This window comes from Leuciscus leuciscus (assembly GCF_965113295.1).
Source record: "Leuciscus leuciscus genome assembly, chromosome: 6".
Lineage (NCBI taxonomy): Eukaryota > Metazoa > Chordata > Actinopteri > Cypriniformes > Leuciscidae > Leuciscus > Leuciscus leuciscus.
In genome coordinates, this window is record NC_138730.1 from 9,609,009 (window position 1) to 9,624,831 (window position 15,823).

The 15,823-nt window shown below is 37.2% G+C and overlaps 2 long non-coding RNA genes across 3 annotated transcripts in view; one reads left to right on the forward strand and one right to left on the reverse strand.

The window, feature by feature from the left end:
- LOC309501867 overlaps nt 1-15,823 on the forward strand; it is a 166,198-nt gene that overhangs the window by 43,137 nt on the left and 107,238 nt on the right. The gene's annotated exons all lie outside the window — the stretch shown is intronic.
- On the reverse strand, nt 800-4,893 carry LOC309500749. 2 transcript variants are annotated; one of them, XR_014206687.1, is made up of 7 exons: nt 4,762-4,776; nt 4,180-4,551; nt 3,766-3,802; nt 3,514-3,584; nt 3,184-3,239; nt 2,862-2,943; nt 800-2,459 (listed from the first exon to the last, which is right to left on the reverse strand). It is a non-coding gene; the product is annotated as an uncharacterized lncRNA (long non-coding RNA). The 2 variants fall into 2 exon arrangements; XR_014206686.1 differs by having other exon boundaries at nt 4,180-4,893.

Below are 15,823 nucleotides of genomic sequence, written 5' to 3' on the forward strand. Positions count from 1 at the left end.
GTACTGCATAAAATAATAATAACAATAACCTATAGCAGCCTATAAATCTTCCAAAAGATTTCAGTTACAATGCTAGAGAAAAATATATTGATTATCTTATGTTACTTAAAATGTTTCCATTCGTTATGATGATATGAAATGAGATAATAGTAAAAACATAAAGCCTAATGTTTGGTGCATTTTTCCTTTCAAACGCGATCGCGCTCCAAAATATGATACATTTAAACGCGATCGCGCTCCAAAATATGATACATTCAAACGCGCTCGCGCTCCAAAATATTAAACATTATGGTTATACATATCTATGTTTGAGCAGATATCCACAAACAGTATTTAACAGTAAACACGGGTCTAAATAGTATAATATTCACCATATACCTAGCAACAGTTCAACTGCAATGTGAAGTTTATGCAACAACCCAGCTAACAATTTTACGTTCTGGGAACGTTCTGGGAACGTTAGTTTTTGGTTCCCAGAACGTTCCCGGAACGTTCCCTATTGGTTAGCCAGGAACGTTTTCTTTACGTTAATAGAACGTTCCCTATAGGTTAGGGGAACGTTCCCGGAACGTTCCCGGAAGGTTCTCGGAACGTTCCCGGAAGGTTCTCCTAACGTCTACACATCCTGATATGCCTGTACACAAATTATAGGTCTACAAACAACATAATCTACATTGTTTATTGTTCAAACACTTAAAAATCCTATGAATATATTATTACAATAAATTGAATTTACAGAAACTATCATTAATAAGTAAATCAATCAGTTTGTATTAAATAAATAAATCAGCACACAATCCATGTTTTTGTTGATTCATTGTTTAATTATCAACCTAAAATAAGTCATCAAAAACAGCGTTAGCAAAATGTATTCAGGAACAGTAATTTACATTTAATATTTCAAACATGAAAATATTTCAATAAATAAAACTGCACAAACATTTTAATTAAAACTATCTTTTTGCAAACTGTAGCCTATAACTTAGAACAACATTGAAAAAGTCTTCATTTATATACAATATACATGAATGTGCCAATCTTCACTCCGCTCAAAACATTTAAACTCCCAAAACCATCTGCAAATTTAACAAGAAAATAAAAAGACAACGCGTTACATGTACACACAATCCCATGCCAAAATTCAAGCCCTGTAATGGCATTAAAATTAATCCGGAGCAAATGAAAAGAGTGAGGTGGGATTGTGTGTCACAAGCTGTAGGAGATATGAGAGCACGAGCACTGCTGGTATCGTGTATTTATTCAGATATTTCAGCATCAATGTGTATAGAAAAATTTATATATTTGAAAACACTACATTGCATTTATTTATATTGCACTATTTATTATTTCAGACTACAAATCAAAAAAGGAATGTTTTAGGGTAAGGATATCCATTAAGCCTATGTACCCTTTAAGCCCACTTTCAACTCTGAAGTCAAATAAAAAACAGAGAAAATAATATTCAAGTCTAGTGAACTCTGACCTGCGAATTCGCTCTACATATAACGTATAAGTCTCACCTCCAATGAAGAATTTGAAAACCTGTAACTGCTGTGTTGTTTATGAGAGAGAAAGAGAAAAAAAGTTTGAAACTACTATCAATTTTTTTTTTTTATCTGTGACTTTACACCTACAAATTCCACTGTCACAGGTGCTCAGTTTTGCTATAATGATGCCCTCACAGAACATGGTAATAATCAGCCATCCATGCAAAAGCAAAGGTCGGTGTAGTTTACAGGTACATCTGTCCAGGCCAACATCTGATGCCTTGATGCCTTCCGCTGGGATCCCAGAAAACATGAAAAAAATTACAGTTCAAAATCTATCATACATACATCTCATCTGGTATCACAAATTATCATTCCAAGTTCACTTTAAGATATGCTCAATATTAGGGCTGCACAATATTGAAAAATTTAGAGTTTATTTAGAGATATCAGCCGTATGGTTTAGTGCATGCGCGGCTCCAGGTTTGTATCTCATAAATTACCCCACTAATAATGCCCAGAATGGCACCAAACTTCTACAGTAGTACAAATAGGTTCTGTACTCATTAAACCAGGCATTGGAAAGTTTGTAAGTAAAATCAGGAGTTTATTTAAATAACACTTGCCTGATGGCGAATGCTACTGCTGACGCGAATATTGATGTCACTTTATGAGTACAGAACCCATTTGTACTTCTGTACTACTCATTTTCCCCGACATAGAGGAGATCGGCACACAACAAAAACTGCTGTTCGGATGTTCCCTTTTCTGATATTTTAGCATTCGTGACATTTTAATTAAAACAGAAATAAGAATTTTAGTTTAATAAGCGAAAATGAACAGTAAACCGAGATCACCTACCGCTGCAGATGTGTACGGAAGTGAAAAGCAGAAATGCTTAGACCTCTTTCCGGTTCGACCGCTGGGCGCTCCGCATAACCCCTATTGGGGGGATTTTGTAGAGGAGTGAACCTGCATAGAAAATTACAATAGATAACAAGCATAGATAAATACAATAGAAGAAAAATACAGTTGAAATAAGCAGTGCATTATGTTTTTCAGTTAAATCTGAAAACATCAGGTACAGAAATTGAATTATCAAAATGTAAAATAAGTCTTCACTGTAAAAATAAAATAACTATAAATGAATTAAATGTATCTTTGCTAAAGCTACAAGTCATTTTCTCTTTTGATGTTTGATCACCATTGGCGACACAAACAGCTGCGGGTACGTTAGGCTACTGTCCCTTTAAGACGAATGCGCAGACCTAATATAAATGACACGCATCTGTTTTCTTTCTGTTTAAAACACACAAGACTGTTTACGAGGAAACTCGCCAAGATGGGCATTTTGACAAGATGGGCTAAACTCACCTTCTTCATCTACTGACTATGGATGGCATCAAGGTCTTGTCCTGAAGAATCACAGGGCCAAACAATAGGGATTATATCTCATCTGGTAACAAGAGTAAAGACATAACTTTAAGAACTCTAATGATATATTTACCCCCTGATATTGCATTGGGGATATCAATTCAAACATTTTTAAAGGCTAAGAGTATGAGCCACAGCTGCCCAAGATATCTGTGAAAAATAACTGCCTAAAGTTGTCGACCCCCTGAACCACATTCAGCATTTAAAAGTACAAAGAATTTCAGTATTGATCAATAAAAAAAACATACAAATACATAAATACCTTTGAGTTGGACAGTATGGTGTCAGTCTCATTGGCCAACATAATTCAAAACAGACCTAAAGAAATAAAATAAAATATACTAATGATCAGGATATCATGTTATCATAATAGTTAAATGAATTATTATTATAACTATGACCATTATAATATTGTATTAGTCGCCTATTATTTAGCTGATTATTTAGCCTACAGGCTTATCAAAGACAATCTCACTGAAAAACCCTGGGGTTAAAGATTTTAAAATGTGAGACTTATTTCAAAAGCATAAATCTTACAGACCCCAAACCTTTGAACAGTAGTGCACTGTATGTTTGAGGTGGTTTTGCTTACTAGTCATATGGTTCATAGCCATGGAGATTGTCTTGGACAGGGGGTGCAGCAGGCCATCACAGCATGATGATCTAGGAACATAACAAGCTATTTGTCACAGAGCCAACAATATTACATGGGATTGGTTTAATAAAAGGAACCAAGCTAGAACAGAGGTGAAATGCAGAAAAGATAAATATATAAAAATCTTAAGATAATATATTGTGAAATAAATGCATATGGAATTATTATCATGATTAAACAATAACTCACCCCTTGTTGTAGAGGATTTTTTTTCTCTCTCGCTATTCTGAAATCACATTTTAGCAATATTGGTAAGTGACGTCACTGATTAAGTTAACAATACAGTGCATTCTTTTAGGTTAAATAAATTAGCTTACTTCCAATCACCCATTGACAAATTACCAGCAAAACTATAAAAAACTGTTATCTACACTAAATATGTGTTTAAAAACCCAAACTTTCATAAATAAGACCTTAACTTAACGTAACTTAGGCCTAACGTTCTCTTCTGAAACCGGTTAGCTTGATGCTAACGGACTTTTTCAAAGACACAAAACCATTTCTTTAAAGTAAATATTCAACAGAAGCGTGTCAATTACACGTAAGAAATGTGTCAGGGACGTTTGTGTGTATTATTTGTGAGATTTTGTTGACTAAACTTACCTGAAAGCAGTGAAACCAACAGCGACAGACGGGAGTTTTGTTGTTTGTCAGTTGTTGATGACGTTTCTGGTTTCCATCTGCTGAGGAGCGCACGTGCGCGCTCCAGTGTTTGATTCCGCGCATGCGCATTAAAACACTTCAAAGTCACGCAGCATTTAAATAAACATATAGAATTAAAATGTATAACATAATTTAAAATATCATTAATAAAAAGTTATTGCGAATAGATCTGAACGTTGTTGGTTATCTTATAACCTTAGGGGACCGTACTGACGACGTTGTCAGTTGGTAATCTGCCTGTTAAGTGATATTAAAATAATAACCTGCAGAGAACGTTCCCAGAACGTTCTCTTTAGGTTATAAAAATAAAACCTAATAATAATTAACTAAAAAAGACTGCCTACCAATGAGCAAAGTTATTGATTACTTAGGCATTATCTACTGCCTGATAATGGTCATGTAATTAAGCATTTGATAAATGGTGTTAAAGCACAAAACATTGCAAACCATTCAATTGGTTTAAGAAAAATAGAACCTAAAAATAACTTACAGGGAATGTTCTCTTTAGGTTATAAATTAAACCTAAAAATAACCTACAGGGAACGTTCTTGGAACGTTCCCTTAAAGTTATAAAACTTGGTTGGACGTCACCACGACAGACCGGTACATCGACCGCATTACTGCAGAAGCTGCAACGATCCGTCTGTCAATCTCCCGTTCCATCCTTCCCTCACTCGCGAACAAGACCCCAAGATACTTAAACTCCTCCACTTGAGGCAGGAACTGAACCAACCTGCGTGGGCAAACCACCCTTTTCCGACTGAGGACCATGGTCTCGGATTTGGAGGTTATAAAAAGTTATAAAATTAAACCTAAAAATAACCTACAGGGAACATTCTGGGAACGTTCTCTTAAAGTTATGCAGATAGAACCTAAAAATAACCTACAGGGAACGTTCCCAGAACGTTCTCTTTAGGTTATAAAATTAAACCTAAAAATAACCTACAGGGAACGTTCTGGGAACGTTCCCTTAAAGTTATAAAAATAGATCCTAAAAATAACCTACAGGGAATGTTCCCAGAACGTTCTCTTTAGGTTATAAATTTAAACCTAAAAATAACCTACAGGGAACGTTCTGGGAACGTTCCCTTAATGTTATAAACATAGATCCTAAAAATAACCTACAGGGAACGTTCCCAGAACGTTCTTGTTTGGTTCCCAAAAAAATAACCAAATGGGAACCAAACGGGAACGTTAGGGGAACGTTCTGTGTTTGCTGGGAATACCATAAACTAATAAGAATTTCTTACCTTACATCTTTCTTGTCTTCAAATCGCGTTCTTCTTCTTCTGAGGTAAATCCAATGTAAGCTCAGACGTGTTTTCCAAACTCGACGAAAAGCAGAGACTTGTGAAGTGTTTTGGTGTTTTGTGTTTGAGGTAACGAGGGCGTTCGCGTTCCATGTGGAGATTTGCATGTGTATCACTTTTGCGCGAGTGGGCGTGGTCGAATTAAAAGTAATTAGCAAGCGTTTGAGATACTGGACATCCTGTTGGTTTTATACAAATTACTTAAACAGAGAATATTTGTTTTCAGTTTGAATCCGATTATTTAAAAGTACACACTTAAATGTGTATAATATGGCTCATAAATGTGTGACAAGTATTCGCTGAGTTTTGTTTCAGTTTATAGACGTGCTCAAGAAAAAAAAGTTTACCGCGATGGAGAGGCAGAACGCACACCCTGTTTATTTTCTTTATTTTACAAAAGTACAATGTTTTGATTTGATTGTAAGTGGACACATACAAAAGTAGAAATATCACAGATTCTTTTTTAATATTTCTTTTTTCTGTATGACCATAAATGACGGAGTAATTTAAGTTTATTGTGCTACAATGTGAAGAAAATCCAGCAAAACGCGGGGGCGCGTTTGCCGACCTCAGAGGGTTAAGTTCTTGTATTTTCGCATTCTGTTGCCACAATTCGGAACGGCACAAACGCAAACCATTTCTTCTTCATTTGTGAGCAACTCCGATCATCACTCTTCACACACTACGCTCCTCCCACTGCACACTGCTATTTACCTTTCTCCGGCTACAACTGAGTTCCCACGGGACTTCAGCGCGAGACTACAGCTAGCCGTCTAAAACACTATTTAGGTGAATTTAAACAATGGCTAGGTTGCTAAACGCATCTTGTTGTCATGTAAGGGCCCTGTTCATGTTGGACAGACATTTTAATTGCATTTTGTGTCTGTCAAGAGGCACAAAGAGACTCTTTATATGCCCCCATAACTGCCTTTTTAGCTGAGTGGGAGTTCTGGGCATTAGCTGTAGCAGCTCCGTGTTGCAAGCACCAATCCGGTTCGGTTTTTTTTAAGGGGTGCACCGAAATTTCGGCCGCCGAAAATGTTCGGCCGAAAATGGCATTATCGGTTTCGGGCCGAAATAAAAAAACCAGCCGAAAACGTAAACCGAAAATGAATGTCACCCGCACCTCCCATCCGTGAGCAAGCACTTAGGTTTCACTCATGGTCGAGCTGTTATCACGCGTCTGCCTATCAAAGAATGTCAGAGGGCTGTCACTTATTGCACAATCGATCGGACCAACCAACACAAGTTTCGAAAATGAAAATAGGGAATCGATTTTAACGGCCTTCTCTCGGAGCGCGTCCAGCTCGTCATGATACGCCCGCAGCGAACGCGCGTCACACAGCAACTGCAGGTTCTGACACTGACACACACACACACACACACACACACACATAGCCTATTTCTGCATAATATAGTGCATAATATGTAGCCTTCAGTAATGTTTTTCATTGACGTTATGGTAGTCCACATTGCTGACTTGTGCGCGTCTCAAGCGCCCTCTTTACGTTCGTCTTAATGCCTGTTTAGTTGTCCGTGGATTTGCCTATATTTGGCGTTGAAAACGGATCAACGCCAAATATAGGCAATTTACTAACGATTCAATGAACACTTATGTCTCAAAAATCGAACAGGATTTTTTCACAAAAGTGACAGCCCTATACGAGAGGACACCAAAGTTGCATTATGTAACATTTGTTCTGCAAAAATCTCCAAAATTGTGGATGTTTTTTGCACAACTTTTAAAAAACTATTTTATTTGATGCAACATAAAACTTGAAGAATAATATTATTTGGTATTATTATTTATATTTATTGTTAAAAATATTTTATGTTTTGTTATGTAACTTTAATATATTATATTGTGATTTTTCATTTCAGATCCATTAAATTCAAGCAATTAATTTTTTTTATATATATTTATATATAAATATATAGTTTAAGTTTTTAAAAGAAGCCATTTTCGGCTTCAGTTTCGGTTTTCGGCCAAGTGCATCCTAAATATCGGTTTCGGCCCAGAATTTTCATTTCGGTGCATCACTAGTTTTTTTCTATAGACAGTACTCACAAAGGTATAACGATCAAGATTAACTTAAAAATTGCCCGGAGTTCTCCTTTAACGCTAAACTTCGCTGAACTTTTAATATGAGTTTCTTGTAGAAAAACTATCTCTGCACCCAATTTCTTAAGATCCGCATAAACATTTCCTCTTTTAACTGGACTATTAATTCCTCGCACATTCCAGCTTAGTAATTTAAGTGTCCCGCCACCGCGAGTGTTCACTCCGTTACTCAGTGAATGAAATAAAACGTGTTTTGCCTGACCCACTTAAATAAATAAAAAAGTGCATGAAACCTTCCAGCTTAAATTAAAAAAATGTAACCTTCTCATGAAATAGAACATTACGAACCTTGTGAATTACCTCCCTCCCTGGGCCTTCCCGGTCAGAAGTGACCGGAGACCTAAAAATGAAACTTCCTCCATCCCAGTAAAACCAATGCAATTTATTTTTGTTCTATTTATTATTTTTAATTTTGTATTTTGAGAGAATTTTATTGAATTTATTAATATGTATGCAATATTTATGGTCTATTTTTGCTATTGAAAATTTTATATATATATATATATATATATATATATATGTAAAAAAAAAATTAATGCAGTATTTTAGTTTAATATAGAGTCTACTCTAGGCCTTCAAAAAAAAATGTTTTAAGCAGATTAGCACCATCTGGTGAGAGTATGGAGAGAAAGCGTAGAACCATGGTGTAACCACTAGATGGCATCTACAGCTCTCTATGGAGAGGCGTGTGAATTCCCCAGCTGTTTATGGACACATTTACTTTTTTTCTTTTTTTTTTTGTGGATTTGAATATATATTTAAACAATCTCAAAAACTATTTCTTATCAAGTTTTAGATATATATTTTTTTTAGAAATGGTGATTTAAAGTGTTAGTTTTTGCATTATGATTACAGTCAAACCTAAACATTGTGTTAGAAAGAGAAGCTTGTGTTGCTAAGAAGCAAATTTTATACCCATTTTTTTTTATTCAGAATTTGTAACAAAAAATGCAATTCATTCAATTATAACACTTTATGTAAAATAATATTAAAATTTGTCAATTTCCCATTCATTTCCAATGGGGGTCATTTTTGACCGAAGACCAAAAGTGTGACAATTTTTTTTACGACCACTTAGTATGCTCAGATCATGACCTACATTTTTTTGTGTGTTCACATACCCAATGCCATAAAAGTCACCAAGTTTCGTAACATTCCGATGAAGCTGTGATTTTTTTAGAAATTCTAAACAGATTTTTTGTAATCAATTTATTGGTGTGTATGTGTATAAAAGTGTTTGTATGTGTGTGTGGGTGGGTGGGAGTGTCTGTTTTGCACTCTTGATGTTGTAGAGTGTCACCCCTTTACAGCTGTGTACTTTTTTTTTTTTAGGATTGTGGCCGATTTGTAGATTGTACACACAAAAATTCAGAGAAATTTTTTATTTTATTTTTAATTTCCCATTCATTTCCTATGGGTCGGTCATTTTTGACCGAAGACCACAAGTGTGACAATTTTTTTTACGACCACTTAACATGCTCGGATCATGACCCCAATTTTTTTTTGTATTCACATAATGCCATAAGTCACCAAGTTTCATAACATTCTGATGAAGCTGTGATTTTTTGAAATTCAAAACAGAAAATGTTTCGGTCAGAAATGACCGAGGAGTCGAGGACCGTCTGAGGAAGCTTTTCACATTCGGTCTCCAGGTGTGCACATAGTTTCTCCAGTGATTCGATGCGGGCTTCGTGAACTTTTGCTGCCTCTTCAGTCACTGCTACTGGGAAATATTTGCAAGTTATACGTTCACCTCGGATAAAGTAGACGAAAGGACATCGAACTTTCTGTCAAAGGTGCTGCTCAATTTTGCTATTGCTTCCATAATGTCAGTGTTCGTCGGCACTGTTGCTTCAACGTTAGCTTGATTAGCATTAGCCGGCGACGACTCATCAACTTTATCTGTACCTCCTGGCTCCTCAGTATTCGATTTTTCTGATTTCTTATGCTTTGTCGGCATTGCTCAGGATGTTCAGAATGAATAAATTGTGATATTTAAGCGGCTACAAGATATTTTAACAGACAATATTACAGACTTGTGGAGAGCTATAAAAAAACGCGTTGACTCCATTCGGTGCCGGAAGCACCCCCCCCCAGCATAATGTTGCGTTCACACCGGACGCGAATAGCGCGTCAAATTCGCGCCTGCCGCGTCTAGTTTGACGCTTGACCACTTTGTGTTAATTCGCGTGTCAAGAGCGAAATTGACGCGCGTAAAAACAAAAGATTGAAGCAAAATTTACGCGCGTCAGAGGCGAAAGTTTCGAAACCCGTTGGCGGCCATCTTTTTTAGATGTTTATCGAGCATTAGCATTAGCATTAATCGAGAGAGTCACCGCTCGTATATGCTCTGGAGAGCAGAAACAGCTGCGTAGGGGACATCGTCGCTGTACTCGGGTCCACCAGACCCTCCAGAGGGTTTCAGGAGTTTCACAATTTGCTCCAGGAGCTAGGTTTGGTGGACCTAACGGTGAGGACGCTGACGAGGACAGCGTAGGCCGTAAGGCCTCGGCCTCGAGTGGTCGCTGCTTGACGAGCCCACGCTCTACAGCCCGGCGTGAGGTTCACCCTCGCCTGCACCCACCTAATCTGTCATTTATTTTTGTTTTGATAATAAATGGAGTCAGCCTCCAAAAGTGAAACCTGTCCTGTGATTTTTGTTTTTATACACTAAATTGTGTTTGTTGTCTTTACATTAGAATAATAATGTTTCATATAATCTAGAATAGATATGGAATAAATAGCATTCAATACAAAATGAGTATCTCTCATATATTGAAATCGAGTTTTTATGTGAAAGATTTGCTTTGTTGTGCATTTTAGTCATATTACAAAATAATTTATTGAGGCCAAACATAAAATAACATTGTAAACTGTCACTTCACCACGTGACAGCAGCAAGCAGGCTCCTGATTGGTTAACGCGGCGCGAATTGACGCAGAAGTTCAGATTTTTCAACTCGGGCGGCAGACGCGAATTCGCGTCAAACACGAGAATGCACAAAAAGCACTACATAAAACATTCGCGCTTAACGCGCCAGACGCTCAATTCGCGCCATTCGCGCGAACTTGACGCGCGAATGAGGCGTATTCGCGTCTACCGCGCCGCGCTCTACGCCTCATTCGCGCCGCAGGAATTTTTTACGCGCGTAACGCGTCTTTGCATTGACTTAACATTGAAATCACTCGCGTCCGGTGTGAACGCACCATAAGAGTTTCTAACAATTTCAATCGACTAAACTACAAAGCTGGTATGGATATAAAGTCATTTTGATTGTTATTGTTGTTAATATTATTTACATTATCTACCTGCGACAGCTCCAGCTCTGACGCACAGTGTAAACGTCAGCATCCGAATTCACTCACTTCGTTCACTCCTTGCAGATATAGTGCACTGAAATGCCATACACTATAGGGACTTAGTGAATGAGTGAACGAGTGAGCGGTTTCGGACATGACGTTTAAAAACAGTTCAGTTCAATGTCCTCTCCAGCAGCTTGCCTTGAATGTGTCCCCGGTTACCATGGCAACTCAACAGTCGTCCACCAGCATTATACATAACAATAAAAAAGTTTTTAGCCTCTTTCCAGGGTTCAAGCACATACTTTATTTTATAAATTTTTATAAAAGCTATTTATTTGTTGTGAAGTGTAAGACTCACTTCAGAAAAATGAATTCCTTCGTCAGGAAAACCCAGTGCGCTGCACGCGAAGCCCACTCTTCACAATGTGCGCGCACATGTGAATTACGTTACGTTACGTTGTGTGTTATCTGGGATAAAAGTTTAATGAAAATGTAATACATCACATATTTTTAGCAAAATACTCTCTAGAATGGCTTCCATGGCTTTTCTGAGGTAAATTTAACATTAGGTGACTGTTTACAAGCTGTTGTATTGATATCTAAGGGTTGAAACAGCACTTAAACAAGACAAGTATTCTATATTCGTTCCTACGACATATGAATTCATTGCCTCGTTTTAATTAAACTGTGTCCACACATTAAAAAATAATTCCCTCGTGGCCGCATTGCAATTCTTTCACTCGTTTTAATTAAAAATGAGGGAATGTAGTGCAACATGGCCACAATTTAATAAAACGAGGGAACAAATTAATAAGTGAAGTGAATGAATTCTTACTTCGTGGACAAGACTTAACTATAAAGAGGGAACGAATTCGTGGCCACGATAAATATATTTTTCACCGCATGTCATGTGCAGGTGCAGCAGCTGTGTTTTACGGACACCCGCACATGACATGCGGCCAAAAATATATTTATATATTTATGTCTTCCCGCCATCTTTCGAGAAAGTTCGGCGAAGTTTGGATGAAAACCATAGGAAAACCAACTCTTTCGTCAGCATGTAAGTATTGTTTTTTATAGTAGTATGTTTATCTTTACGTTTTAAAGTATGTTAGTCCAATCTTATATTGTTGTGATTACCGTCTTCTTGGCTAAAAGATGAAAAATTCATAGTGACTGCTAGTCAATCCTGAGGAAAACACGACACAGCGGGGTTAGGTGTAACACGGTGTTACAACTAAGCGGCACATTGCGTACATCAATAATCGGCAATGTCGGATTGTATTAAGTACAGTTTGCACAAACACTTGTTGCATTTCTTTTGTTCACAGGGTGAGAAATAGTAGAAGGTCCACAACTAGGGGAGTGACTAGGGAAGTTTTGAGTTTGGCGGCCAGGGAGGTGGAGAGAGGCAGGTCCTTACGGAGCATGGCAGATACTTACGGTATCTGCCATGTAACTCTACACCGCTTTATCAGTCGTAAACGCAAACTGCAGGAGCAGGGTATAAAATCACCACTACCTCCAGTGGGCTACTCATCGCACAAAAAAGTTTACACATCAGAGCAGGAGGAGCAGCTTGTTGCTTATTTGACCCGTGCGGCAGCAATATGTTATGAGCCCCAGGAGGTAGGCTGGTTAAACTAGGATAAGTTAGGAAATAAGATTAATATAAGAAGAAATATTGCTCTGTTCTGTTCACATTCAAGTGCCTGTTTTTGTTATAAATGGTAGGTCCATTTGTTTGAATGCTTAGAAAGAATAAATTAATTAATACATAGGCCTACACACTCTCTCTCACACACACACACACACATACACATACAAACACATAAATACATACATAGGCTACATACATGCATACAAGTTATACTTACACACATAAGCTATTTTTGGATGCCTTGTGTGATGTATGTAAAAGCAATTCATGTTGTTGACATTATTTTATTTTTTCCCTTTTTTTCGCACAATTTCACCCCAAATGATATATGGAACATGGATGAAACCGGTGTGACCACAGTGCAGGCTCCAGAGAAGATAATAGCCACAAAAGGAGTCCGCCAGATTGGAGCAATGAGCTCTGGAGAAAGGGGTACGCTTGTGACATTTGCAGTGGCCATAAATGCCCTGGGGAATCGTTTTTTTCCGATTTTACTCTCACTTCATCCACGAAGGGCCGCCTGCATCAGCTGGAGCAGCAAATGGGTCTGGTTGCATGGAAGCAGAGGAATTTTTGCAGTTCCTTCGCCACTTTGCCAACCATACGAAACCCTCGCTGGAATTGAAGGTACTTCTCTTGCTGGACAATCACGTGTCCCACCTGTCTGTGCCAGCCATGGATTTCTGTAGAGAATGAGGCATCGTTCTACTTACTTTCCTGCCACACTGCACTCATAAGCTCTGTCCCCTGGACAGAACAGTTTTTCGCTCTTTCAAAGGGAAGGTCAACACGCACCTGGCGAGAACACCACAATATACGACCTCCCTGGGATTGTCGCAATCGCAAAAGCGTTGCCACAGGCAGCAACACCTGAGAACATCATGTCGGGTTTCAGGTATCTATCTATTAAAAAAAAAGGATTGATTTTTATTTTTCCACCAGCCACAAAAAAAGAAGCCTTGGTGTGAAAAAAGTAAAGCAAGTAACTAGTCGACTGCCTTGTGTGTGGGGAGGAATTTACATCCTCTGTACCTGGAGAGAAATGGGTTAAATGTGTCTTTTGTGATGGGTGGGCACATGAGTTATGCACAGAGGGAAATGAACATTATGTTTGTTACGTCTGTGATGAAGAGTAAGTTGTATTAAAGGGATAGTTCACCCAAAAATGAATAAAGCTTGGAAGAGCCAGGACATTTTTTAATATAACTCAGATTATATTTGTCTGAAAGAATAATGTCAGATGACTTGAGGGTGAGTTAATCATGGGGTAATTTTCATTTTTGGGTGAACTATCCCTTTAATGACTTCAGTTTCTAGGCTACACATCGTACATGCAGTGGTATGTTGACATTGTTTCCACTTACTATGTGATGAATATTTGTTCGATTTATCATTTATTAACACCGATAAAAAATAAATAAAAAAAAATCCGTTTATACATACCTACAGAAACGGTCTGTCTTTTTTATCTTTACCTTGAAAAAGTTTATGCAAATGTTTAAATGTCTTGTGAAATGAATTGGTTTACACAATTCAGAAATGGAGTGAAAAGTTGAATTTGAAAAGGTTTATGCACATTTTAAAATGTCTATTGATAAAAAAAGAAAGTTACATGATTTTAAAATGTTAGCCTATCGGTTCATTAAGTTGAAACTGAGGCCTATATACAGGTCTGTTTTAAAAAAGTTTGACATGATTTGATGTCTAATCTCCCTTAAATTACACAGTTGAAGAGGTTGAAATGTCTTCATAAATGTTAAGAGTGACATCTTTTTAATTTTTATTTATTTATTTATTAATGTATTTATTTATCTACTACTGTAATAAGAAAAATAAATGTTATTGAACCAGTTTGTTATTGTTGCAAATAAATCCATTTGTCTACACTTAAAAATCCTCTACTGACACAGACGCATCAGGCATTCATTTGCAACCATGTCTGATAAAAAAAAAATAATAATCACCCGCATTTGTCCCCATTTTCCCCACTTGCTGACCGAAGTCAGCCAAATGAATCCTCCCACTTAATAAAACTAAATTCAAGAAAGGAGAAAAAAGAAAAGAAGACAAAAAGATAAACTCCAGCTCAACACCTTTCACCCACGCCAAACTCTGTTCACTTGCTCCCAGCATGCAAAACACACACAAAACACACACACACACACACACACACACACACACACACACACACACACACACACACACACACACACACACACACACACACACACACAGAGAGAGAGAGAGAGAGAGAGAGAGAGAGAGAGAGAGAGAGAGAGAGAGAGAGAGAGAGAGAGAGAGAGAATTGTAAAGCTGAAATGTGGTGTAACCATTTTTTTGTCAAAAAGATTCCAGAAATCACCCATGTCTTCCATTGGTAATATAATCACAAAGTTGCAGTGTCTGGCTCTGGCTCAATGGATTGATCAAACAATTTGAAGAAAATTTCAATTGTGCCACTAGAGTGTTGTGTGTATCAATGTTTTATTAACTTTTCAGTGATATTTATATTTATAGCATATATGTGACCCTGGACCACAAAACCAGTCTTATGGGTAATTTTGTTTAAATTGAGATTTATACATCATCTGAAAGCTGAATACATAATCTTTCCATTGATGTATAGTTTGTTAGGATAGGACAATATTTGGCCGAGATACAACTATTGAAGATCTGGAATCTGAGGGTACAGAAAAAACGAAATATTGAGAAAATCGCCTTTAAAGTTCTCCATTTCTATTGCCGATTGTGCTGCATCCATTCACAAAAATAAATGTTTTATATATTTACGGTAGGAAATTTACAAAATATCTTCATGGAACATGATCTTTACTTAATATCCTAATGATTTTTGGCATAAAAGAAAAATCTATCATTTTGACCCATACAATGTTTTGTTGGCTATTGCCACAAATATACCCGTGCGACATGTGACTGGTTTTGTGATCCAGGGTCACATATAGATGGGTGAGAGATAATACAAATACAACTTCTTTACATTTAGCTTACAATTGCTTCTGCAATAAAAGATTTACAGTGCCTTATTAATTTTATCAAAAGTGATGTTTAACATTAAGCATTTTCCTATTAATGTCAGACTAATGTTTTCTCCCTTGTGATTACAGATGCACAAATTTCAAGCATTGGGAAGATATCCACTTCTTCTCCTGGGGAAAAGGAATGTATCGGA